At 32.8% G+C, this 26,354-nt stretch overlaps 1 pseudogene; it reads left to right on the top strand.

The window, feature by feature from the left end:
- Positions 1 to 19,195: 19,195 nt before the first annotated feature.
- LOC141554211 (creatine kinase B-type pseudogene) lies at positions 19,196 to 20,326 on the top strand (annotated as a pseudogene).
- The last annotated feature ends 6,028 nt before the right edge of the window (positions 20,327 to 26,354 follow it).

The following is a 26,354-nucleotide window of genomic DNA, read 5'->3' as shown; positions in this document are numbered from 1 at the left end:
AGCTTGCTCAGATTAATAGAGAAAGAAGAAAATAGTCTAAACAGTCCCATTTTAAAAAAAAGAAATAAGACAAACTATTAACAAACTCCCTAAGAAAAAATCCCCAGCACCAGATGAATTTAGAAGTGAATTCTACCAAACATTTAAAAAACAATTAACTCCAATGCTATATAAACTATTTGAAAAAACAGGAATTGAAGGAGTCCTACCAAATTCCTTTTGTGATGCAGATATGGTACTGATACCTAAACCAGGAAGGATGAAAACAGAGAAAGAAAATTATAGACTAATCTCCGTAATGAATATTGATGCTAAAATCTTAAATAAAATATCAGCAAAAAGATTACAGAAAATCATCCCTAGGATAATACACTATGTCCAAGTAGGATTTATACCAGGATGCAGGGCTAGTTAAATATTAGGAAAACTATTAGTATAATTGACCATATTAATAACCAAATTAACAAAAACCATATGATCATCTCAATAGATGCAGAAAAAGCATTTGATAAAATCCAACATTCATTCATGATAAAAAACACTTGAGAGGATAGGAATAAATGGAGTTTTCCTTAAAATAGTTAAAAGCATATATTTAAAACCATCAGTAAGCATAATATCGAATGGGGAAAAACTGGAACCTTTCCCATTAATATCAGGAGTGAAACAAGGTTGCTCACTATCACCATTATTATTCAATATTGTATTAGAAATGCTAGCCTCAGCAATGAGTAGAGAAAGAGAGAGATTAAATGAATTAGAGGTAATGAGGAAACCAAACTATCAATCTTTGCAGATAATATGATGCTATACTTAGAGAATCCCAGAGATTCTACTAAAAAGCTATTAAAAATAATTCACGAGTTTAGCAAAGTTGCAGGATACAAAATAAATCCACATAAATCCTCAGCATTTTTATACATCACCAACAAAATCCAGCAGCAAGAGATACAAAGAGAAATTCCATTCCAGATAACTATTGATAGAATAAAATATTTGGGAATCTATCTACCAAAGGAAAGTCAAGAATTATATGAGCAAAATTGCAAAACATATTCCACACAAATAAAGGCAGATTTAAATAATTGGAAAAATATTGAGTGATCTTGGATAGGCTGAGTGAATATAATAAAGATGACAACATTCCCTAAACTAATCTATTTATTTAGTGGCATAATAATCAGACTACTAAGAAACTATTTTAATGACCTAGAAAAAATAACAACAAAATCCATATGGAAGAACAAAAGGTCGAGAATTTCAAGGGAATTAATGAAAAAAAAATTAAATGAAGGTGTGGCCTAGCTGTACCTGATGTAAAACTATATTATAAAGCAGCAGTCACCAAAACCATTTGGTATTGGCTAAGAAATAGATTAGTTGATCAGTGGAATAGGTTAAGTTCACATGACATAATAGCTAATAACTATAGCAATCTAGTGTTTGACAAATCCAAAGATAGCAAATTTTGGAATAAGAATTCATTATTTGACAAAAACTGCTGGGAAAACTGGAAATTAATATGGCATAAATTAGAGTGGACCCATATTTAACACCATATACCAAGATAAGATGAAAATGGATCCATGATTTAGGCATAAAAATGAGATCATAAATAAATTAGAGGAACATAGACTAGTTTACCTCTCAGACTTATGGAGGAGGAAGGAATTTGTGTCCAAAGAAGAACTAGAGATAATTATTGATTACAAAATAGAAAATTTTGTTTACACCAAATTATAAAGCCTTTGAACAAACAAAACTAATGCAAACAAAATTAGAAGGAAAGCAACAAACTAGGAAAACATTTTTACAATTAAAGGTTCTGATAAAGGCCTCATTTCCAAAATATATAGAGAATTGACTCTAATTTGTAAGAAATCAAGTCATTTTCCAACTGATAAATAGTCAAAGGATATGAACAGATAATTTTCATATGATGAAATTGAAACTATTTCCACTCAATTTAATCATTATTGATCAGAGAAATGCAAATTAAAACACTTCATACCTGTCAGATTGGCTAAGATGACAGGAAGAACTAATGATGAATTTGGAGGGGATGTGGAAAAACTGGGACATTGATGCATTGCTGGTGGAGTTGTGAACAAATCCAACCATTCTGGTGAGCAATCTGGTATTATGCCAAAAATTTTATCGAACTGTGCATGCCTTTTGATCCAGCAGTGCTACTACTGGGCTTATATCCGAAAGAAATGCTAACGAAGGTAAAGGGACCTGTATGTGCCAAAATGTTTGTGGCGGCCTTTTTTGTAGTGGCTAGAAACTGGAAAATGAATCAATGACCATCAATTGGAGAATGATTGGATAAATTGTGGTGTATGAATGTTATGGAATATTATTGTTCTGTAAGAAATGACTAACAGGATGAATACAGAGAAGCTTGGAGAGACCTACATGAACTGATGCTAAGTGAAATGAGCAGAACCAGGAGATCATTATACACTTGAACAACTATACTGAATGAGGATGCATTCTGATGGAAGTGGATATCTTCGACAAAGAGAAGATCTAATTCAGTTCCAGTTGATCAATGATGGACAGAGTCAGCAACACCCAGAAAAGGAACACTGGGAAATGAGTGTAAACTGCTTGCATTTTTGTTTTTCTTCCCAGATCATTTTTACCTTTTGACTCTAATTCTCCCTGTGCAATATTGTATCTAGGATGTACTATAACGTACTTAACATGAATAAGACTGCTTGCCATCCAGGGGAGGGGGTGGAGGGAAGGTAGGGAAAAGTCAGAACAGAAGTGAGTGCAAGGGATAATGTTATAAAAAAATTATCCAGGCATATGTTCAGTCAATAAAAAGTTATAATAAAAAATGAAAATAAATCCATACTAAAAAAAATTGGCCAAATGGAAAAGAATGCACAAAAACTCATTACAGAAAATAATTCTGGCTTTATAAGATATCAAGATACAGTAAAATAAAAAAAGTGAAATCTCATTGTAAAAACAACTGATCTGGAAAAATTGATCCAGGAGAAATAATTTAAAAATTATTGGTTTACTTGAAAACCATGATCAACAAAAGAGTACAGACATTATCTTTCAATAAATTTTCATGAAAAAAACTGTCTTGATATTCTAGAACTAGAGGGTAAAATAGAAATTGAAAGAATCCACTGAAATATTACCTCCTGAAAGAGATCACAAAATGAAAACTCCCAGAAATATTATAGCCAAATTTCAAAATTCTTTATCAAGGAAAAATATTGTGAGCATCCAGAAAGAAACAATTCAAGTATAGTGAAGCCACAGACAAAATACAACAAACACATCTGTTAAATAAGCAATGACTCAAAAACAAAGGAATGAATGGCTTTTCCTTAATATAGTTATTAGGTAGCACATAGAAGGTGCTTAATAAATGCTTGTTAATGTGATCTGTTATTTAATAGTGTCTTTCTAAACCAAGAGTTGACTTTATCTATAATGGAGATAAGCTGAAGGCTTTTCCCAACAGCATCAAAGGTAAAATAAAGATGTTCATTGTCAACAATACTACTTGACATAGTGGTAGAAATGCTAGCTAGAGAAATAAGACAAGAAAAAGAAGTTGATGAAACAAGAAAAGACAAAGAGGAAACAAAATTATTGCTTTTTGTAGATGATGTAGTGGTTTAATTTGAGAATTCTACAGAGGCAACTAAAATAGATAGGAACAGTGAAGGTTATAAAATAAATCTACATAAATCATAAGCATTTTTGTATATTAGAAATAAAACACAAATGAAGGGAAAATTTATTTTAAATAAATGCAAAATATATAGAGTATATACCTATCAAGATACATACAGGAAACATATAAATATAGCTATAAATCCATCTTAATAATGGCTAGGAGGGTAGTTGATAGGGTAAATGATATTTATCCTAATATGATAAAATATTAACTAAATAAAATACTAATCAAATAACCTACTTATTCTGTGCCATGACAATCAATATCAATCATAAATATAAAAATATTTCATGTTGTTGTGAGAGACAGAGACAGAGACTGACAGAGATAGAGAAACAGAGATAGAAACTGAGACAGAGACAGAGAGACAGAAGGAGAGGGAAAGAGAGAGATCAGAAAACAAGATTATGTGTATACCATAGAGAGTTAACAAATACAGTAGCTTTTTTTATGGTGGGAAACTGGAAACTAAAGAGATCCCATTATATTGGGAAATGGCTAAAAATTATGGTTTATTAATATAACAATATACTATTGTCCTATAAGAACTTAAAAACTTAATAATTTCAGAGAAATCTTGGAAAATGTTTGAATCTATGTAGAATGAACAAAATAGGGGGGAAAATCAATATACAACTAAATAGTTTTGAAAATCCTAAAAACTCTCATCATTGCAATGACAAACCATGATTCCAGAGGAATGATGATGAAGAATGGTACTTGACAGAGGAGAATATGCATATGTTTTATTCAAAACAGACATTAATGGGACTAGTAATATGACAATTTGTTTGACTCTATATATACACATACATACATACACACACACACATACATATATTTACTATAGGTGACTTTTTGTTCTTCTAAAATGTATTTTGTTATTGGAAAATGATAATTTTTGGTGATTTTATTGGGATGGCAATGGGTATAAAATTAGTTTAGGTAAAAATATTATTTTATTATATTGGTCCTGCTTACTTATTAATAATTAATATTTCTCCAATTATTTAAATCTGATTTAATTTGGACGAAAAGTTTTTTTTTTTTACATAATTTTGTTTGAATGATTCCTTGACTTATTTTATTAGGAGTAGACACAGGTATTTTATGCTGTCTAGAATTATTTTAAATGTAGTTTCTCTTACTGTTTCTTCTTATAGGGTTTTGTTTTTGATATATGGGCAACCTAATGATTTATGTGGATTTACTTTATATACTGCTACTTTGCTAAAATTTGGGGAATAACAATGTATTGATGGAATACTATTGTATTATTTTTAAAAACTATTTTGTGAGAGTTTGCCTTGTGTGCAAAAAAATTTATTTTATGGAGAGCCCATCAGAATTGTGCTCTCTTCAGTAGAGTTGGAATGCTTAGAAGTTTAGTTTAAGAAAGGATCTCACTGTCTCTTATCCTTCCAGGTAATCTTCAGAATCTTCCTAAGATAATTCAAATAGAAATGATTCTGTTTCTGATCATAGCATTGGTATATTGTTCAGATTTCACAGGCATATAACAATGAATTTAGTACAATGACTCAGTAGACCTTAAGTTTGGTAGTTAATCTAATTCTTCTTTTCTTCCATACTTTACTTAAGAACCTCCCAAATATTGAGCTACATCTGGCAATATGTATATCAATTTCACTTATCAATGTGGACATCCCTGGAAACTATACTGCCAAAGTAAGTGAATTTAACCACAGCATTCAAAGATTTAACATTTACTATATCTGATGGTCCCACATATGGATGGTATGATGCCAGCTTATGGAGGACCCTGTTTTTTTGGAATTAATTGTTAGGCCAAAATTACCACAAACATGAGGACAAAAATGGAATCAAAATCAGATGCTACACTGATAGTAAATTCTTCAACTTGAAAAGGCTATCAGCTAAAATCAAAGTAAAGAGAATGTTGGTGCATGATTTTTGATTTGCATATGATTGTACAATCAATCCAGCCTCCAAAGCAGAGATGTAGCAAAGTTTGGATCAATTCTCTGCTGCTTGTGCTAATTTTTGCCTAACGATTAAGTAGACCAAAATGTATACAAACCAAAGAGAATACAGAGGGAAAGTGAAATATGTAAAAACACAAAAAAGGAGGGAAGGGACTATGTTGTAAAGAATTTTAATGATAGAAAAGTTTATACTTAATCCTAGAAATAATTTAAAAATATATTTATTAAGATAGCTATGTAGTGTAATAGAGTGGTAGGCCTGGAATCAGGAGGATTCTTCAGATCAAGCCTTAGATTTTGCTAGCACTGTGATTCTGGGCAAGTCACCTAAGTCTGCCTCCACTTCCTCATCTATAAAATGATCTGGAGTATGAAATGTCAAACCACTCCAATATCTTTGCTAAGAAAATCCCAAGTAAGATTATGAAGAGTCAGGTATGACTAAAATGACTAAATTGCAACAACAAATTTATTGAGAAAGGGGGTAATTCTGACAACCCTAGACTTTAGGAAAATCATTTTGGAAGCTACGTAGAGGATGTGATTAGAGTAGGGAGAAGTATGAAGAAGGGAGAACAAATTTAAGACTATGGAATAAGTCTAGAAAAATAAGTTATGATGAATGAGAGCCTGAAGAAGAGCAGTAATTTTATGAATGGAGAAAAGGACAAATCCAACAGATGTGGTGAAGATAAATAAAACAAAGTTTGGAAACTTATTTGCATATAGAATGTGAATGAAAGAAAGGAGTTCAGGAAAATATAGAAATTACAAACTTGGGTGACAAGCATGCTTATAGGGATAATTAAAATAATGTAAAACTTCTGATCAAGTTCTTGGGGAGAAGATAATGAATTCTGTATTGAAGATGATGAGTTTGAGACACCTATGGCATCACTATTTCCAAATCCAGTGGAAAGTTGATAATGGATACTGGCATTCAGGAGAATGATCAGAGTCAGAGAGACAGATTTGAAAGTCATCAAGATGTTCAGATAGTTTAAGTCAAATATCAAATGAGATTATCATAAAGTGAGAAAAATGTAACTTTTCTGAGCCTTAGTTTCCTCATCAGTAATTTTTGCTCTACTTACTTTATGGAATTGTTATAATGATCAGATCAGAAAATGTGTGAGAATGCTTTGCAAGCTGTAAAATACTGTATAAATGCAATCATGAGTGACTAAGAATCCCTTGCAATCAATAGATGAACAACTAAGAAACCGCATTCCTTTGAACCAGAGATTTAAGTGAATGAATTTAAATATTGTATATTTAATTGATTAGTTATATACTATTTGTTCATTCACATATTTGTACCAGCCCATAATTTCTTTGTGCAAGGAAATTCCATAATAGGTATCTAATCTTAATTCCTGATGACTTGTAATGATTCAGAAGCAGAGTAGGGACAGAGAAATAGTTACTGCCTGACAATTTTATAAGACAGAGAGAAATGATTGCTAGCAGCTCTCAGATAAGTGTCTAGACTTGGTGCTGAAAGGACTGGTGACCCATTACACTTACAAAAGGTAAAAATGCATGTAAAACTATTTTTTTAATTAGCTGTATCCTATAAGAAGCACTTGGGCTCAATGACAACTCAATCTTTATTCATGATCCCAGGTAATGGCCAATTTTGAGACCCAGTTATTCCAAGGCAGAGCTAGAAATATGTGCATGCTGATATAACTATTAAATAGTGATTCAAATAGGAATGATCCCCAAGAAATCACCTATTACTGCTGTTAATCACCCTGCTTTCATTAATTAAAGGTAATGGAGGTTACCACATTTAGTGCCTTAGACTTTGCACAGGGGTATTAATAAATTTGGATCCAGATGTCTTGGCAGTATGTGGACTGGAGATGGAAAGAAACTTATTTAATTTAAGTCACAATTAAGCAATTAAAAACAATAAATTATTTTGGGCCTGAATAGTAGTTTTTACTTGGAGTTACCTGAGTGCCACAATGGGCTGTGATTTTTTCTATCTCTTGTCTTTATGCCATTATAGAGACTTTATGATCCTCAAACGAAGCAATCTTAAGCTTCCTTCTACCATATATTTTAGAAAAAGCTCCTTTGGCTTTTTTTGTAATTGTTTGTTTGTTTGCTTATTTGTTTTTTTGGCCTATGTTCTGATCTTCTGCTATTGTCATCTGCTATTTCTGAGAGACCATTCAGAGGTATAGGAATGAGTTGAGCATCAGTTAAGACTACATTTCCAAAGTTATATGATTATGCTTTCTTGACTTTAGAGGCCCCTTTTCAACAACAGCCTAGGTAAAGCTGAAGCATCTGGCATAATTTGCAATTTGTCTGCAATGTGTTTCCATTAAATATATCATTTTGTCATCCTGGCTCACCTTCTATTGCAGAACAACTCATTTGCATCCACAGTAGCTCTAAAATAGTGTTCTTTTCTCTGCCGTGCATGATTGGGAGAAGCAGGGTAGTGATATGATAGTTGGGTTCAATTATCTGATTGTGTAGATGTCTCTCAGATCAGTCTCTCTGATCCTAATATATTTTTTGAATCACAGTCTTCCATCATCAGCTATCCATTAGACATTTTAACTAGTTGTACTATAGACATATCAATCTTATCATTTCTAATACAGAGTAATAGCCTTAAGTCTCATTGTTTCATTTCCATTAAGGAAATAGGCATTTTCACTTGTCTATACATCTTCAGGTTGAAGATAATTCATTTCAGCAATGGAAACTCCTAAACACAGGCTATTAGACATCTCAGGTGCTGCAGTTCCAAGGAATGATATGTAAATATCTTGGTGGCAGATATTTGAATGAAGTAAGTGAATCAACACACCTTTAGCATTATCAAGATAAGGTATTAAACAAGTCATTCTATTGGAGGGAAGATGGTAAAGTCTGAAAAAGAAAAAAAAATCTAATTCCAGTGTTATGCCTATGCTGCACCTAGATCATGCATTTAGTCTTCTTCTACCAGGGTTTTCCCCACTTGCAAAATTCTTTATTTTACCATAACATCTTGAATGTTATTATCTTCATAGAAATTTAAATTTGATAAATATTTATCTAATCTTTGGCTAGCAAATCATTCTCAAAGTCCTTGAAAACAAATAAAAAAATGCTGTGAGATATAAAGTAACTGAGTTTCTCTATGCTATAATCAAACTTAAATGTGTGCTTTATTTAAAAAAAAAAAAAGATTACTCATGAAAACTTGAAAAATGTTTATTTTGGTGCTCTATAAGATGGATTTTTAAAAAATGAATTCTGAAAAAAAAATCTAATTCCAGTGTTATGCCTATGCTGCACCTAGATCATGCATTTAGTCTTCTTCTACCAGGGTTTTCCCCACTTGATAGAAATACAGGACACCCAGGTTCCAATACCAACTTTCCTGTTATAGGGCTGTATGAATTTGATCTTTTCTCCTATGTTCTCAGATTTCTTATCTGCAAAATGAGTAATAATTTTAATTAGATTATCTCTATGAATCCTTCCTTTTATGATGCTATGTCTATTTTCTTTTTTTTTCAACCAAGCAAGAAAGATTTTATTATGTCCCTATTCCATCCTATGCTTTTTTTTAAATTTCATTCATAATTTTGACAGTATATTTTTATAACATTATCCCTTGTATTCATTTTCCCACATTATTGCCTCCCTCCCTCTACTCCCTCCCCTTGATGACAGGCAATCTCATACATTTTACATGTGTTACAGTATAACCTAGATACAATATATGTGTGTAAATACCATTTTCTTGTTGCACAATAAGCATTAGATTCCGAAGGTATAAATAACCTGGGTAGATAGACAGTAGTGCTAACAATTTACATTCATTTCCCAGTGTTCCTTCTCTGGGTGTAGTTATTTCTGTCCATCATTGATCAACTGGAAGTGAGTTGGATCTTCTTTATGTTGAAGATTTCCACTTCCATCAGAATACATCCTCATACAGTATTGTTGTTGAAGTGTACAGTGATCTCCTGGTTCTGCTCATTTCACTCAGCAACAGTTGATGTAAGTCTCTCCAAGCCTCTCTGTATTCCTCCTGCTGGTCATTTTTTACAGAGCAATAATATTCCATAACCTTCATATACCATAATTTACCCAACCATTCTCCAATGGATGGACATCCATTCATCTTCCAGTTTCTAGCCACTACAAAAAGAGCTGCCACAAACATTTTGGCACATACAGGTCCCTTTCTCCTCAGTATTTCTTTGGGATATAAGCCCAGTAGCAGCAATGCTGGGTCAAAGGGTATGCACAGTTTGATAACTTTTTGGGCATAGTTCCAAATTGCTCTCCAGAATGGCTGGATTCTTTCACAACTCCACCAACAATGTAATAGTATCCCAGTTTTCCCACATCCCCTCCAACATTCATCATTATTAGTTCCTGTTATCTTAGCCAATCTGACAGGTGTGTAGTGGTTGTCTTAATTTGCATTTCTCTGATCAGTAGTGATTTGGAACACTCTTTCATATGAGTGGATATAGTTTCAATTTCTTTATCTGAGAATTGTCTGTTCATATCCTTTGAACATTTGTCAATTGGAGAATGGTTTGATTTCTTGTAAATTAGGGTCAGTTCTCTATATATTTTGGAAATGAGACCTTCATCAGAACCTTTAACTTTAAAAATATTTTCCCAATTTGTTACTTCCCTTCTAATCTTGCTTGCATTAGTATTGTTTGTACAGAAACTTTTTAGTTTGATGTAATCAAAATCTTCTATTTTGTGATCAATAATGATCTCTAGTTCTCCTCTGGTCATAAATTCTTTCCTCCTCCACAGGTCTGAGAGGTATACTATCCTCTGTTCCTCTAATCTATTTATGATCTCATTCTTTAAGCCTCAATCATGGACCCATTTTGATCTTATCTTGGTATATGGTGTTAAGTGTAGATCCATATCTAATTTCTGCCATACTAATTTCAAGTTTTCCCAACAGTTTTTTTTTTCCAAATAATGAATTTTTATCCTTACTGTTGGTATCTTTGGGTTTGTCAAAGACTAGATTGCTCTAGATGTACCCTTTTTTGTCCTTTGTATCTAATATGTTACACTGATCAACTGGTCTATTTCTTAGCCAATACCAAATGGTTTTGGTGACTGCTGCTATATAATATAGCTTTAGATCAGGTACACCTAGACCACCTTCATCTGACTTTTTTTTTCATTAGTTCCCTTGAAATTCTCGACCTTTTATTCTTCCATATGAATTTTGTTGTTATTTTTTCTAGGTCATTAAATAGTTTCTTGGGAGTCTGATTGGTATAGCACTAAATAAATAGATTAGTTTGGGGAGTATTGTCATTTTTATTATATTCGCTCGGCCTATCCAAGAACACTGAATGTCTTTCCAATTATTTAAATCTGACTTTATTTTTGTGGCAAGTGTTTTGTAATTTTTCTCATATAATTCCTGACTTTTCCTTGGTAGATGGATTCCCAAATACTTTATACTCTCAACATTTGTTTGAAATGGAATTTCTCTTTGTATCTCTTGCTGTTGCATTTTGTTAGTGATATATAAAAATGCTGAGGATTTATGTGGATTTATTTTGTATCCTGCCACTTTGCTAAAATTATGAATTATTTCTAATAGCTTTTTAGCAGAGTTTTTGGGGTTCTCTAAGTATACCATCATGTCATCTGCAAAGAGTGATAGTTTGATTTCCTTATTTCCTACTCTAATTCCTTGAATCTCTTTCTCAGCTCTTATTGCCGAGGCTAGCGTTTCTAGTACTATATTGAATAGTAATGGTGATAGTGGGCAACCTTGTTTCACTCCTGATCTTACTGGGAAAGGTTGCAGTTTATTTCTATTGCATATTATGCTTACTGAAGGTCTTAAATATATGCTTCTGATTATTCTAAGGAATAATCCATTTATTCCTATACTCTCAAGAGTTTTTAGTAGGAATGGATGTTGGATTTTGTCAAATGCTTTTTCTGCATCTATTGAGATGATCATATGGTTTTTATTAATTTGATTATTAATATGGTCAATTATATTAATAGTGTTCCTAATATTAAACCAGCCCTGCATTCCTGGTATAAATCCTACTTGATCATAGTGTATTATCCTGGGGATAATTTTCTGAAGTCTTTTTGCTAATATCTTATTTAAGATTTTAGCATCAATATTCATTAAGGAAATTGGTCTATAATTTTCTTTCTCAGTTTTCGATCGACCTGGTTTAGGTATCAGTACCATGTCTGTGTCATAAAAGGAGTTTGGTAGGACTCCTTCATCCCCTATTTTTTCAAATAGTTTATATAGCATTGGGCCTAATTGTTCTTTAAATGTTTGGTAGAATTCACATGTAAATCCATCTGGTCCAGGGGATTTTTTCCTGGGGAGTTGATTAATAGCTTGTTTTATTTCTTTTTCTGAAATGGGACTATTTAAGCAATTTATCTCCTCTGTTAATCTAGGAAGCCTATATTTTTGGAGAAAGTCATCCATTTCACTTAAGTTATCAAATTTATTGGCATAAAGTTGGGCAAAGTAACTCATTATTTCTCTAATTTCCTCTTCATTGGTGGAAAGATCCCTCTTTCCATTTGTAAGCCTAACAATTTGATTTTCCTCTTTCCTGCGCTATGAGGGTTGCCCAGTGAAGGACCCCACTGTGTGTCCTAGAGACTTCCCTGAGGTTTAAGACTGAAGAGTAAAGGCGACACAAAGCCCAGCCAATGTGTCCCGTGGGAGCATGGATGTCAGTAGCTGATGTGAAAAGCCCCTGCGCTCAAACTGGAAGTGTCTGCCCAGAAACCATGTTCCCTATATCAAAGGTTCTGCTTCTGTGGGTCTTCAGTGGCTGAGTTCCAGCCAAGCCAGGCGCTATGTGAATTATATGTTGCCTTGGGCTGTGTCCCTGCTTTTCAAGGTCTTAACTACCCCAAGGTGAAGCCCTGGACAGCAGAAGGTGGCTTCACAACCTTTTGGAGATCTGTTAGGTCACTTCCAGTTTGGGGTGGTTCTAGTATCTGGCTTTATAATTTAAAGTGGCTTGATTTCTTTTCTGAGCTGCTGTTTTATAAGCAGAGAAGAGCTAACAGCCTGTGCCAGATTCCTCTATCTCAGTGGCTTCTCTGAGCCCAGAGTTCTCCCCAGCTTGATGTGCACAGTGTGCTAGCCCCTAACCCTGTCTGTGATGGCCTTTTTTTTTCCTCCCCTGGGAACTGACCTTTTCTGTTGAAATTCCAGATTCTCTGCAGCTGTTAAGTCGTGCTTCCAGTCCTTGTGGTTTCTATCAGTCCAGCGTTATTTTTGAGGCTGATTTAACTAATTGGTAATGAGGGAAGAAGGGAGCTCACAAAATCGCGTGTATATTCTCCACCATCTTGGCTCCACCCTGGCTATGTTTATTTTCTATGGAGTATTATAACCTATTCTAGTGACTGGATTTATTGGCATTAGTGGATAGTGAGTAAAATTTTAGGACATGCATTTAGTTAATATCATCACCTTGACTGTTGTGGTTGAATTGGGATTTGAGCTGAAAGATGATGGGAAATCAATTAGTTCCTAGTTGGAGTAGTAATAGCTGCAAATAGACTTGTGGCAATGTGACAAGTGCTATGAAAATAGCATTGTATTTGGGCCATTTAGCCTTGTGCTCATTTGTGGTTCTATTCCCTCATCTGGCAAATATGAATGTTGGAATAAAAATGCTGAAATTCATTTTTCAGATCTAAATTCTCTTAATATTAATCCATTTCCCACATAATATCTCTAATTATGGTCCACAAATCATATATATATATATATATATATATATATATATATATATATATATATATATATATATATATATTATAATGATGTATATATGTATATGTGTATATATATATATATATATATATATATATATATATATATATATATTATAATGATGTATATGTTCTTCTATGAATATAATTGATTTTGGGGAGTGATTTTTTTGGTAAATAGATTACAATATCCTCAATGTGTCCACTTAGTGAAGAATTTTGTTTTAGGAAGGATTCTTTATTCGAGTAAAGAGTAAAGAACAAAGATTTAGAACTCAGAAGGAAACTTGGAGGTCATTAAATCCAACCCTTATTTTTATAGATGAAGAAACTGGCGCTCAGAAGGTTAAATAACTTTCTTAGGGTCACAGAACTAGTAAATATCTGAGGCAGAATTTGAACCCAGATCTTCTTGAAACAATTTATCTTCTAAGCCAATTTTTTGAGTGTTTAATAATAATTTACATGTTTTAATACATGTTTAGACTTCATCTTCTACTTAGTCTCTCCATATTGTGAAAATTCTAATTAGAATAGGCAATGAAACCACAAAGAGGTGTTGAATTTCTGGATCCTAGGCTAATATGACTACTGTTTTCCATCTTTTCAGATGGGACTGCAGCTGCAACTGCAGCAGCACTTGACAACTGCACAGAAAACAAATTAGGTAAATTTGCTGTGTGTTGTCTGTCATTATTAATGCTTTCTCTAGAAAACCCCTTTGGATTTCTTTTCAGATTTTCAGAGGTCCATAGAATATGGTTTGAGAAATTCCAGGTTAAACTATTTTCTGGTCAAAAATCTAAGGATAAATAATTTTATGTCTCTTCAATCTTCATCTGTAAAATGAGAATAATATTTGTCTGCTGAGAGAAAAAAAGTGTAGTAAGATGGATAAAGTGCTGAACTGTGAAAGTTTCTTAACCTAGGGTCTATGAATTAATTTTAAGTCATTTTTTGTATATTTGGTTTCAGAATAATTGGTTTCCTCTGTAATCCTTTGTAATTTATTTCATGAATTTGAAGACACTATTCTGAGAAGGGCTCCATAGGCTTCACCGGACTGCCAAAGTGATACACAACACTCAAAATAGTCCAAATCAATATTGGTATTTCCTAGTCATGTAAAAGTCAGTCAGTTTCTCTAACTCTCAGCTTCATTTATAAAATGTAGATAATAATATTTGCAGTATCTAATTCAAGGATTATTTTCAGGCAAAATTAAACAAAACATCAAGTGCTATTTAAATTTCAGCTATTATTTTTATTTCATAGAATCCTACAGGTAAGGATCAAAATACATTATATATAAAGCTCTATGGAAGCTTCAAAGTGTGATTTTTATGACAAGCATTTTATGTGTGTGTGTGTTTATATACACACACACATACACATATATACCAAACAAATAAATTAGATGATTATTAATTTTATAAAATAAATTTCCATTTTCCCAAAGACTATCAAAATTTCTTTAAATTAACTTTTATACCATTCATTTAACATACAAAGTTAAACAAACATTATGTAGAGATAACTTTTTCAAGACTCTTTCATTTTATTAGTTACATGGTACTAGGAAAATAATAATGAATTTTGAGTAACATGACCCAGAATTGCTACTCGATGACCTTTCAGATCTTAGTTAAGTTATATGTCTTCTTTGAGCCTCAGTTTGTTTTTTTTGTTGTTGTAAAATCATAGAATTGGACAACAGATAAATGTTTTTTGTTTGTTTTTTTGTTTTGTTGGTTTTTTGTTTTTGTTTTTGTTTTTGTATTTTTTTACCAGGTCTTAAGGTAAAATTACAAGATAAGTGAACTTATCCACAGTATTAAAAAGTTCTCTTTTTGCTGTAACCAATGATTTCACATATGGAACTTGGATGATGGTGTATTTTTATTTTCTTGGTGTTAATTCTTAGGCAAAAATTAGCACAAGAAGCAGAAAATCTATCCGTGCTTTGTTGCAACTCAGCTTCAGAGACTGTGCTGAATACACAGTCATCTTCAAACAAAAATCCATGCATCAATATTCGCTCCACTGCTGTTTTGGTTTATAGCTTTTTCAAGTTGAAAATTTTACCATCAATGTGTAACTTATTTTGATGCCATGTTTGCTTTATTGAAGACATTTGACAACATGATTAAAAACATCATGCTAAAAAGCATGGGAGCAAGTACAAAGCCTTGTTTTACTCCATTGTTGACAGGGAAAGCTCAAGAACATTGCCCATTGTTCAGAATCAAGGCAAGCATATCATCATGAAATTGATATACTATACTGATAAATTTCTCTGGGCAAACAAATTTTGACATAACTTCATACATTCTAGGGATGTCCAAATTGATAATGAGGTTGATACACATCTTGCTAGAGCTAGTTCAATTTTGAGAGGCTCCGAAGGAAAACATGGGAGAGGAGAGATTTTAGATGGATTACCAAACTGAAGATTTGCAGAGCTATTATACTGCCTATGAAATCTGGAGAGGATACCAGCACTACACCCTCTCTCCAACTACATTGTGAAGCATTGAAACTCCATTGGATTTGCCACATTATTCAAATGCCCAATGTAATTGCCAAAAAGATTATTCTATGGAGAACTCACACAGGCAACCACTTACAAGGTGGTCTGAAAATGTGATACAAGGATACTCTCAAGGTCTCTCTAAAGAACTTTAGATTTGAATGCATAACATGGGAGACACTGGCAAAGAACTATCCAGCATGGTGTGTTCTCATCAGAGAAGGTGCTATGCTATGAGAAAAGCAGAATTGAATTAGCTGAGAAGAAACACAAGATGCATAAACTTTGCAAATTCAGCCCTAAAATTCATAGGTTATATTGGTGTCTAACCTGTGACAGAGCATTCTGAGTTCATATTAGCCTGATCAGCCAGATCTGGACATATTAATTTGACTCTAACATACTGAAGTCATTTTGTTCCTCTTTGAGAATGAAGGATAAGAACCAGTGTAGAATGCCAGAAACTGTGGCATACTATAGTGGATTCAGCACTCAGGGTAATGACTTTGTAGCTTTATTGAGAAAATACTGCTTTGCTATCATCCAGTTGTCAAGCCTAATTGTATAACTACTACATTAATATTGGCGACACAAGGCAAACCTGGTTAAAGGTAGCTTGCATTCAGCTTTCTGCTTTTCATAGTTACTAAGCCCCATATTGCATCTGGAGGCCATCCAGATCACTTAGCTAGAAATGGCACATGGCAAAAAAAAATTTTTTTTAAATAAAAATTGTAAAGAGTTTAAATAAGCAGGCCTCCATTGAACTGGCTCCTATTTCAGAGGCTTTATCTCTGTTATTCATACTCTTTTGAATGTGAATAATTTCAAGGTTGATGGAATAGCAACTGTCAGACATTCATCCTAGTTGTTTGTTTATTTCTTTCTTCCTTGTAGCAAAAGTACAGTGTAACATCAAGAAGAAAAGATTCTTCCTCTTCTTTATCCGGTCAATACTGAACATTTACAAGACCAGATCTCTGCTGATAAATATGAGTCCAAATTGAAAAAGAAGTACTTTCTTCTTTTTTATGTAACTTATGAATGACCTAATTGTAAAGAAAAAAAACAGCTTTCAAATATTTTTCTCATGCTAGTTTGAGGAGGGGATTTGTCACAAAAGATGTCCCTCTTAGCCTGAAAAATAATGAAGTTTCTGTCCATTCTTGAGGGGAATGGATTTAATTTTTTCTCCTGATCTTCATTTTGCTTGGATGATGATCTCTCTCGGTGAGCTTGCTTAGGCCTTCTCCATTACAGAATTACAGAATGTCAGATCTGGAAGGAAACCTGAAAATAATATAGTCCAACCTCCTTAATATATTTGAGGAAACAGAGGTTCATTGAGGTCAAATGATTTTTTTCAAGCTTACATTTATAAAAGTGGTCAAGAGCCATTTTTTTTTCTTTTGTCTTTAATTTGGTAGTTTTTCCCCCCTATCGATCATGGTGCCTTCCCAAGTCTCATGTTTTGGGGATAAATACCCTCCTCTTTTACAAAGCTAGTGTTGGAGAACAGGATGAGTATTGAACTTGTAGATAGATAATTTGTGCTTGCTCAAAGAATTACCATATAAAGGAAATGCATTTTTGAAATATAATTTCAATAGTATGTTCAATAATAAATTCTACACCATAACAAATATAACTGAAGATTCTTAAAATATTAACACTAAAGATCGGCACTTGAAAGCCTTAGACCAAGGCAGAATCTACAAATTATAGCTTATAATAATTAGCATGCCAGTTTTCTATATTTTAAAAATATAAGGAAATAATATTGTCTTCCACATAAAATTCAGTTCCACAAAAAACTAATATGAAGAGATTTCTTTTGAAAACCTCAATTTAGATTTTAATTTGGTCATACATTTAATGAGAAGGAGGAGTTATCACTGATCCAATTGTTCAAAATATGTGTAATCAAATAAGGCATACCATACACTCTTAAACACATACCATATCTTCATTGAATTTAGTAGTCCAGGGATCTGAAATTTCATTGATGTGAGAGCAATGCTCTATAACAAAGATGTTTTGACTGGATGTCTTGCCACTTCTAAATTTTTTTTTAAACCAGTACCAATACCAAGCAGGTACTGAACCTGCTGCACTGCTGCGTTGCCAAATGCATAAAGTGCTGGGCCTGTAATCAGAAGGTATCTTTTTGAGTTCAAATCTGGGCTCAGATTCTTTAGAAAGATGGCTCTGGGTAAGTCACTCAACTCTGTGAATCTCAGTTTCTTCATCTGTAAAATGAACTGCAGAATAAAATGACAAATCTCTGCAGAATTTTTGCTGAGAAAATCAAAAAATGAATGTCAAAGAGTCACACACAACTGAAAAATGACTGAACAATAATATGACTTAGCAGGGGATCCTAGTGAGTTTCTATAAATAAATGACTTATCAAATATAAGCCTCTCTACACTTATCTGGGGGTAGTCAAAAATGATAGACTTCTAATCCATTCTATATCTATTTTTGAAGCATATCCAACTTGGCCACATCTCCCAGATGTGTGTGTGAGTGTGTGTGTGTGTGTGTGTGTGTGTGTGTATGTGTGTGACTGATCTAGTGTTAGGAGTTGGTTTGATATTAATTCCAATATGTAAAAAAGGAAGATATCTAAAGAAGTTCATATGAATGCATGAATGCACAGGGAATTGTCAACCAGCTTAAATTTCAAAAAAAAATGTAGAAAAAATAAAAGGATAAATGAAATATGAAATAAAGAAAACAAATAAGTAGTGTGACCTGATCTTGTAAAATAGTGTCAGAAGTGTTCAAGCTTAGAAATATAGAGTGAAGAAAGCTAAAGATGACAAATGTGCATGTGTGTTTTTAGGTTACAAAGTGGGAAAAGTAAAAATCACTAAAGGGATAGGAACAATGTTTGTGGTCAAAGATAAAATGAGAAATTATAAGAAAGAAGGTAGGACTTTAAAGAACTTATTTTGCTTATTTTTTCTTTATTGAAAAGAATGTATCTGGAAGAGAAGAGTTATAACTAAAATAGCTAATATAATCACTCAAGATTAATAGGAAAATAGGGAGCATTGAATTTCCCCTTAAGAGATTTAAGTTATAGACTTCGTGACTGAGTTCAGGCTAATGGCCTGAGATCATACCAAAAGCAGCAGCATCTTCTGAACTTTATTTCTTCTGCAACCTGCTGGAGCACTCTCACCTCCTGCCATCATGCCATTCTCCAGTAGCCACAACATTCTGAAGTCCTTCTACCCTGCTGAGGAGGAATACTTCAACATCTCTTTGCACCATAACCACATGGCTAATGTGCTGACACCAGATCTCTATGAAAAACTCTGAGATAAGGTTACATCCAGCTGCTTCATCCTAGATGATGTTATCCACACTGGGGTGGACAATCCAAGGCTTCCATTCATCATGACTGTGGGCTGTGTGACTAGAGATGAAGAGAGCTATGATGTGTTCCAGGAATTGTTTGATCCTATTATTCAGGACCACCATAGAGGCTACAAACTTTCTGATGAACATAAGACTGATGATCTTAACCCTGACAATCTGCAGGGTGGTGATTACCTGGATCCTAACTATGTGTTGAGTTATCATATTTGAACTGGCTGAGTGTTTTGGGATTCTATATGCCTCCACATTATAGCTGGAGTGATTGCTGTGTCATAGAGAAGTTCTCTGTGGAAGCTCTGGTCAGCCTGGAAGGTGACCTGAATAGGAAGTAAATGCTTTGAAGAACATGACTGAGTAGGAACAATAGCAGCTGTTTGATGACCTCTGCCTCTTCAACAAGCCTGTCTCTACCTTTCTCTTGGCATCTGGCATGGCCTGAGACTGGCCTGATGGCAGGGGCATTTGATACAATGACAACAACACCTTTCTGGTGTGGATCAATGAGGAAGATCACCTGAGAGTTATTTCCATGAAGAAGGGAGGTAACATGAAGGAAATGTTCACACATTTCTATATGGGGCTCACTCAGACTGAAATCCTTTTTAATACCAACAACTAGAAGTTCATTTGGAATCCCCACTTGGGCTACATCCTGACATGCCACTACAATCTGGTCACAACTTTACATGCAATTGTCCACATCAAACTGCCCGACCTGGACAAGCATGAGTAGTTTGGTGAGGTGCTGAAGAAGCTGATGCTCCAGAAAAGGAGATGGGGGGTGTAGACACAGCAGTTGTGGGTAGTATCTTTGACATCTCCTAAGCTGATCAACTGGGCTTCTCAAAAGTAGAGCTAGTGCAGATGGTGGTAGATGGTGTGAAGCTGCTCATTGAAATGGAGAAGCATTTGGATAAGGACCTTATGCCAGTCCAGAAATGAGCAATATGCCTCCTGAATTCTGTGCTTCCTAATTTATTGGATGAATAAATAACCACCATCCTTTCTGCCTGTGGCACTCCAGGGGGCTTTGGATTCAGCCCACCTCATCATGCTGAAGAGAAATCTTTCTTCCATCCTTTGGTATTAGAGTTTTATTTTTTGATGGTTGAAATATTGTTGAATGCTTAAATTCTAAACTATTGTTTTGGCTTTATCCAGGTCTCAGGATAAAAAAAAGAAAGATTTGTGTTCTTGAATATTCTTAACACAAAAGGAACCATAAAAAATTTACCATCAACACACTTATAGTGATAGATAATAGAAGAGGGACTATATGATTGGAGAAGGATAAAGATGTTCTCAGTTTCAAAAAAGAGTGGGAGATATATTCAGTAAATTATAGACCACTGACCTTGATTTTTATTCCTGAGAAAATTCTGGAATGTATTATCAAACACATAAAAAGATAGTATCATGAAGGAAGGAAATAGGTTCATCACAGAAAGATCATAAAAGAGTATTCCTATTTTCCCCCCTTTGACAGAATTATTAAGTTGGTAGCATAAACATTGAATAGACAAGGGACCTAGAAACTTATTCTAACATGTTCTCCAAGAGAGTGTGACATACTCTATAACAATAGATATGTCAGTAAGTCTTCGAACCTCACTTTCTTCTTCTGTAAAGTGGGCATAATAATATTTATACTACCTACCAAATAGGGTTGTTATAATGATAATGTTTTGTAATACTTAAAGAACTACAAATGTGAATAGTTATTCCTTTTTTCAGTTTACACATTGATGGAATGTAAATTATCCCCTTAGCAATGCTCAAGAATGTGAATACTGTATATCATGCTGATCTCATTTCCACGTGTTACATAATTATAGCAAATTTCAAAAAGTTATTTATTAAGGATATTATTAAATAAAAGACTTTTAACTCACCCAGAAGAAATTTTTTGACATCCAAGCTCAAATGGTCACTTGATTGATCTGCTAGGGTCATGGAGAAACATAGCAAAACAGGAGTCGATTTTTACTATTTATCATCCTGTAGAGAGCCTTACTGTTTGTAGGGTATCATTTAGAAATTACTGCTTATATAATTTTTATTCATTTTTTAAGAAATTCTAGTATGTATGCTATAAAACTATGGCATCCAAAACTAGTAACCTCTAGAAAGACTAAAATGTTACAGTTGCAACCTTTCTTCTGAGACTACCTCCAATTGACCCTGTAGGAAGTAGTTATTTGCATAATATTTTCACCATTGAACTGTGAGCTCCTTGAGAACATAGGATAGTTTTTGCCTCTTTTTAAATTCCAAACACTTAGCATAGGGTCTAAAACATAACAGGCAGTTAAGAAATATTTGTTAATTTGTTTATTTGACTTATATATGATCTTCTGTCTTCATCTGGTAAAAAACTTTAATGAATTCAAGAAGACAAGAATGAGAGCAGGTGGTTTACTACTTTCTATTTTCACCTTTTTTATTATTGTTTGCTTGACTTTTGCTTCCTTTTTCATTATTTTCCTTTTTGATCTGATTTTTCTTCTGCGCCATGATAATTGTGGCAATATGTATAGAAGAATTGCAGATGTTTTTAACTTCATTCAGACTTCACTGTTCTCTCTAGCATGTGGATAGCATTTTCCTTCATGAGTCTTTTGGAATTATCTTGAATTATTGCATTATAGAGAATAGCTAAGTCAATTATTGTTGATCATCATACAATGTTACTATTATTACATACAGTGTTCTTCTGGTTCTGCTCATTTCACTCAGCATCAATTTATATGACTTTCCAGGTTTTTCTGAAATCCATCTGCTCATCATTTCTCATAGTATATTATTATTTCATTACATTTCTATACCACAAGTTGTTCAACCATTCTCTAATTGATAGTCATTCTCATAATTATCTTTTCCACCACATAAAGAGCTGCTAGAAACATTTTTGTACATGCAAGTCCTTTTATCTTTTTATGATGTCTTTAAGATGCAGATATAGTAATGATATCAATAGATCAAAGCATATACACAGTTTTATTCTCCAGAATGACTGGATCAGTTAACAGCTCCACAAACAATGAATTAAGCCCTGATTTTTCCACATCTTCTCCAACATTTAGCATTTGCTTTTTATGTCATATTAGACAATCTGATAAGCATGAGGTGGCAATTCAGAATTGTTTTAATTTGCATTTTTCTAAACAATAATTATTTAGAGCATTTTGTCATGTGACTAGAGATAGTTTTAATTTCTCCATTTGAAAACCACCTGTAAATATATTTTGACTACATGTAAATCAAGAAATGAGTTGTATCCTTATAAATTTGACTCAGTTCTCTATCTGAGATATGAGGCCTCTATCAGATATGATTGTTTTCCAACTTTCTGCTTTCTTTCCTTGGTTGCCTTGGTTTTGTTTGTGCAAAAATTTTTAAATTGAATATCACAAAAAAGATCTGTGTTTTGCATTCTCAGTATTCTCTCTTGCTTGTTTAATCATAAAGTTTTCCTTTCTCCATAGATCTGAGAGGTGAATTGTTCCCTGTTTACCTTATTTGTTTATGGTATCGCTATTTATATTCAATTATGTATCAATTTTGACCTTATCTTGGCATATGGTATGAGATGTTGATCTATGCCTATTTTCTGCCATATTACTTTCTAGTTTTCCTAGGAGATTTTTGTCAAATATTGAGTTCTTCTCCAACTAGTTGAAGTTTTTGGATTTATCAAACAGTAGGTTACTATGGTCTTTCACCACAGCATCTTCTTACCTAATTTACTTACTGATCTACCCTTCTGTTTCCTACCACCACATACTTTTGATGGTTGTTGCTTTGTAATATAGATTTAGATTTGCTAGGCTGTCTTCCTTTGGACTTTCAAAATTCCATTAATTTACCTGATATTTCTGAATTTTTTTCCACCATATTAATTTTATTTTTGTTTTTCTAACTCTATAAAATAGTTTTTTGGTAGTTTATTTTGGCATTAAATAAATTAATTAATTCAAACAAAATTATCATTTTTATTATATTAGTTTAAATTACTTGAACATGAGAAACTGGCTTTTTTTTCTAATTGTTTATCTCAAACTTTCTGTGAAAAGTGTTTTGTAATTGTGTTTATTGATTTCCTTGGTTTATCTTGGCAGGTAGCTTCAAAAATAATTTATAATGATGTATATTTTCATTTTAAATGGAATTTACTTTTATATCTCTTCTGCCGAGTTTTGTTGGTAATATATAAGAAGCTAATGATTTATATAAGCTGTTTAATATCCTGTAACTTTGCTAAAATTGTTAATTAATTCAATAGTTTCCAAGTTGTTTCTCTAGAATTCTCTATCATCATATCATCTGCAAAGAATGATAGCTCTCTTATGATTTCCTATTTTAATTCCTTCAATGTATTTTCTTCTCTTATTGCTAAAGCTAATATTTCTAGGATAATACAAAATAATAGCAGTGATAGTGAGCATTCTTGTTTTACCCATAATAATACTTGTAATTCTTCAAACATCTCTCTATTACATAGAATGCTTGCTGATGATTTTAAATAGATATTACTTACTATTTCAAGAAAAGCTGCATTTATTCTGTTACTCTGTATTAATTTTAATAGGAATTCCTATTGCATTTTCTTAAAAGCTTTTTCTTTATCTATTGAGATAATCATATAATTTCTGTTGATTTTGATCTTGATATGGTCAATTATGCTGATAATTTCCCCAATATTAAGCCATCCCTGCATTCCTGATATAAAATCTATCTGATGATCTTACATTATCCTCATGATAAATTGCTGTTATCATTTTGCCAATATTTTGTTTAAACATTTTGCATTTATATTAGGGGAATTGGTTTATAATAGTATTTCTTTGTTTTGGCTCTTCTTGGTTTAGGTATCAGCACCATGTTTAGTTGCTAAAAAAATGTGGTAGAACTTGTTCTTTGCCTATTTTTCCAAAAAAAAATCATATTACAATTTATTTTTCTTTGATATCTGGTAAAATTTACTTGCAAATCCACCTGGCTCTAGAGTTTTTTTTTTCTTTAGGAGTTAACTGATAGATTGTTCAATTTCTTTATTTTCTTAAATGGAATTAAGTATTTTTACTCTTCTGTTAATTGGGAGATTGTCAAATTTTGTGACATGCAGTTTAAGAAATTAATACCTAATTATTGACATTAATGAATTCATAAATTTACTCTTTTTAATATTTATGTTGGTCACTTGATTTCATATTTTTTTAAATCAAGTTAATCAAAGGTTTATCATTAGGTTGTTCCCCCTCCATAAAACCAGCACTTAGTTTCATTTTTAGTTCAACAGTGTTCTTTCAGTTTTATTAATCTCTTTTTTGAGCTTCAAAATTTCTAATTTGTTGTTTAATTGGGAATTTTTAGTTTGTTTTTCTAGCTTTTTAAGTTCTTTACCCAATTCATTGATTTTACTTTTCTCTATTTTATTCATATAATCTGCCAAGTGCCATTTGGCACTTTTTGATTGTAGTGTGTTAAGGACCATGCCTAAGTATGAAGGGCACACTTTTGGAACCAGTTCTCCAAAAGCTCCCACAGCTGTGAATCATTGAAGGAATTACAAATCTGACTCAAGTGTTGCTTGTGTATTGTGAATGAATAAATTGGAGGCAAAGAGGAAGAGGAGAGAAATCAGAGAATGCAACTGCCTCTCAGTCTCCTTTTATCATTATCATCCACTCACATGAAGGATCTATTCTGCTGGTCAGAATTAGATCCCCAGCATCCATTAGCAGATTGATCATATAACAGTAGGGGTATATACGTTTTATAAAATCATTCATAGGCCATACCAGATTATCACTTCATAGAACTCAGAGTTACCTAACTTTTGGCTCATTTTCACTTGTTGTTGTATTGGCAGCGTGAGAAAAAATGATATTATAGGCCTTATACAGCCTGCAGGCTGGGCATTCCCCTCCGAAACATTTAGAAATAAGATATCCCAAGAACAGCTTTTGCTGTATTCCATGACTTTTTATTTGTTATGTCATTATTGTAATTGTCTTTGATGAAATTATTGTTTCAATGACTTGTTGTTTGACCCACTCATTCTTTAGGATTTTATTATTTAGCTTCCAATAACATTTTATTCTATCTTTTGATGGCCCTTTATTTACTTTAATTTTTATTGCTTCAATTGAAAAGATTACATTTAATATTATTTTCTTTCTGCATTTATTGTGAGGTTTTTATTCCCTAAATACATATCTTTTTCATTAAAAAGTATGTTTTTTCATCATCATTCATTTTCTTCAAGAAATGGGTCACATTTAATTTTTCTAAAATTCTATTCACTTCCTTTCCTTCTTTCTTGTATAATATGTGGTGAGATTAATCTATTTCTGAGAAGGGGAGACTGAAGTGCCCCACTAGTACATTTTTGTTGTCTATTTCTTCTTGCAATTCACTTAACTTCTCCTCTTGAATATTTGGATGTTATTTCACTTGGTTCATATATGCTTGATATTGATATTATTTCATTGTTGATGGTATTTTTAGCAAGATATAATTTCCTCCATTGTCTCTTTTGATTAGATATATTTTTGCTTTTGTTTTGTTGGACATCAGAATTGCTATCTCTGCCTTTTTTTTTTTTTCAGGTGTAGTATATGTTCTGCTCCAGCCTTTTATCTTTACTTTTTGGGTATCTCTCTACTTCAAATGTGTTTCTTGTTAACAACATATTGTAAGAATCTGGTTTTTAAATTTTAAAGTTTAAGTGTTACAAATATTATTTTCCCACATAGGAATATAAACAATTTGATCTTATTAAATATTATATTGTTATTGTTATTTTCTTTCTTTGTTTTTTTAATAATTCTTGTGTCTTGAATTTGAAGAACAAAGTTCATATCCAGTCTTTTCATCAGGAAATTTTAAAAGGCCTCCATTTCATTGAATATTTACCATTTCCCTTCAAATATCATGCTCAATTTTGTTGGGTAATTAATTCTTCTTT

The sequence above is a fragment of the Sminthopsis crassicaudata genome, chromosome 1 (assembly GCF_048593235.1).
Source record: "Sminthopsis crassicaudata isolate SCR6 chromosome 1, ASM4859323v1, whole genome shotgun sequence".
In the NCBI taxonomy this organism is placed as follows: Eukaryota; Metazoa; Chordata; class Mammalia; order Dasyuromorphia; family Dasyuridae; genus Sminthopsis; species Sminthopsis crassicaudata.
This window is presented reverse-complemented; position numbering and strand designations above follow the sequence as displayed.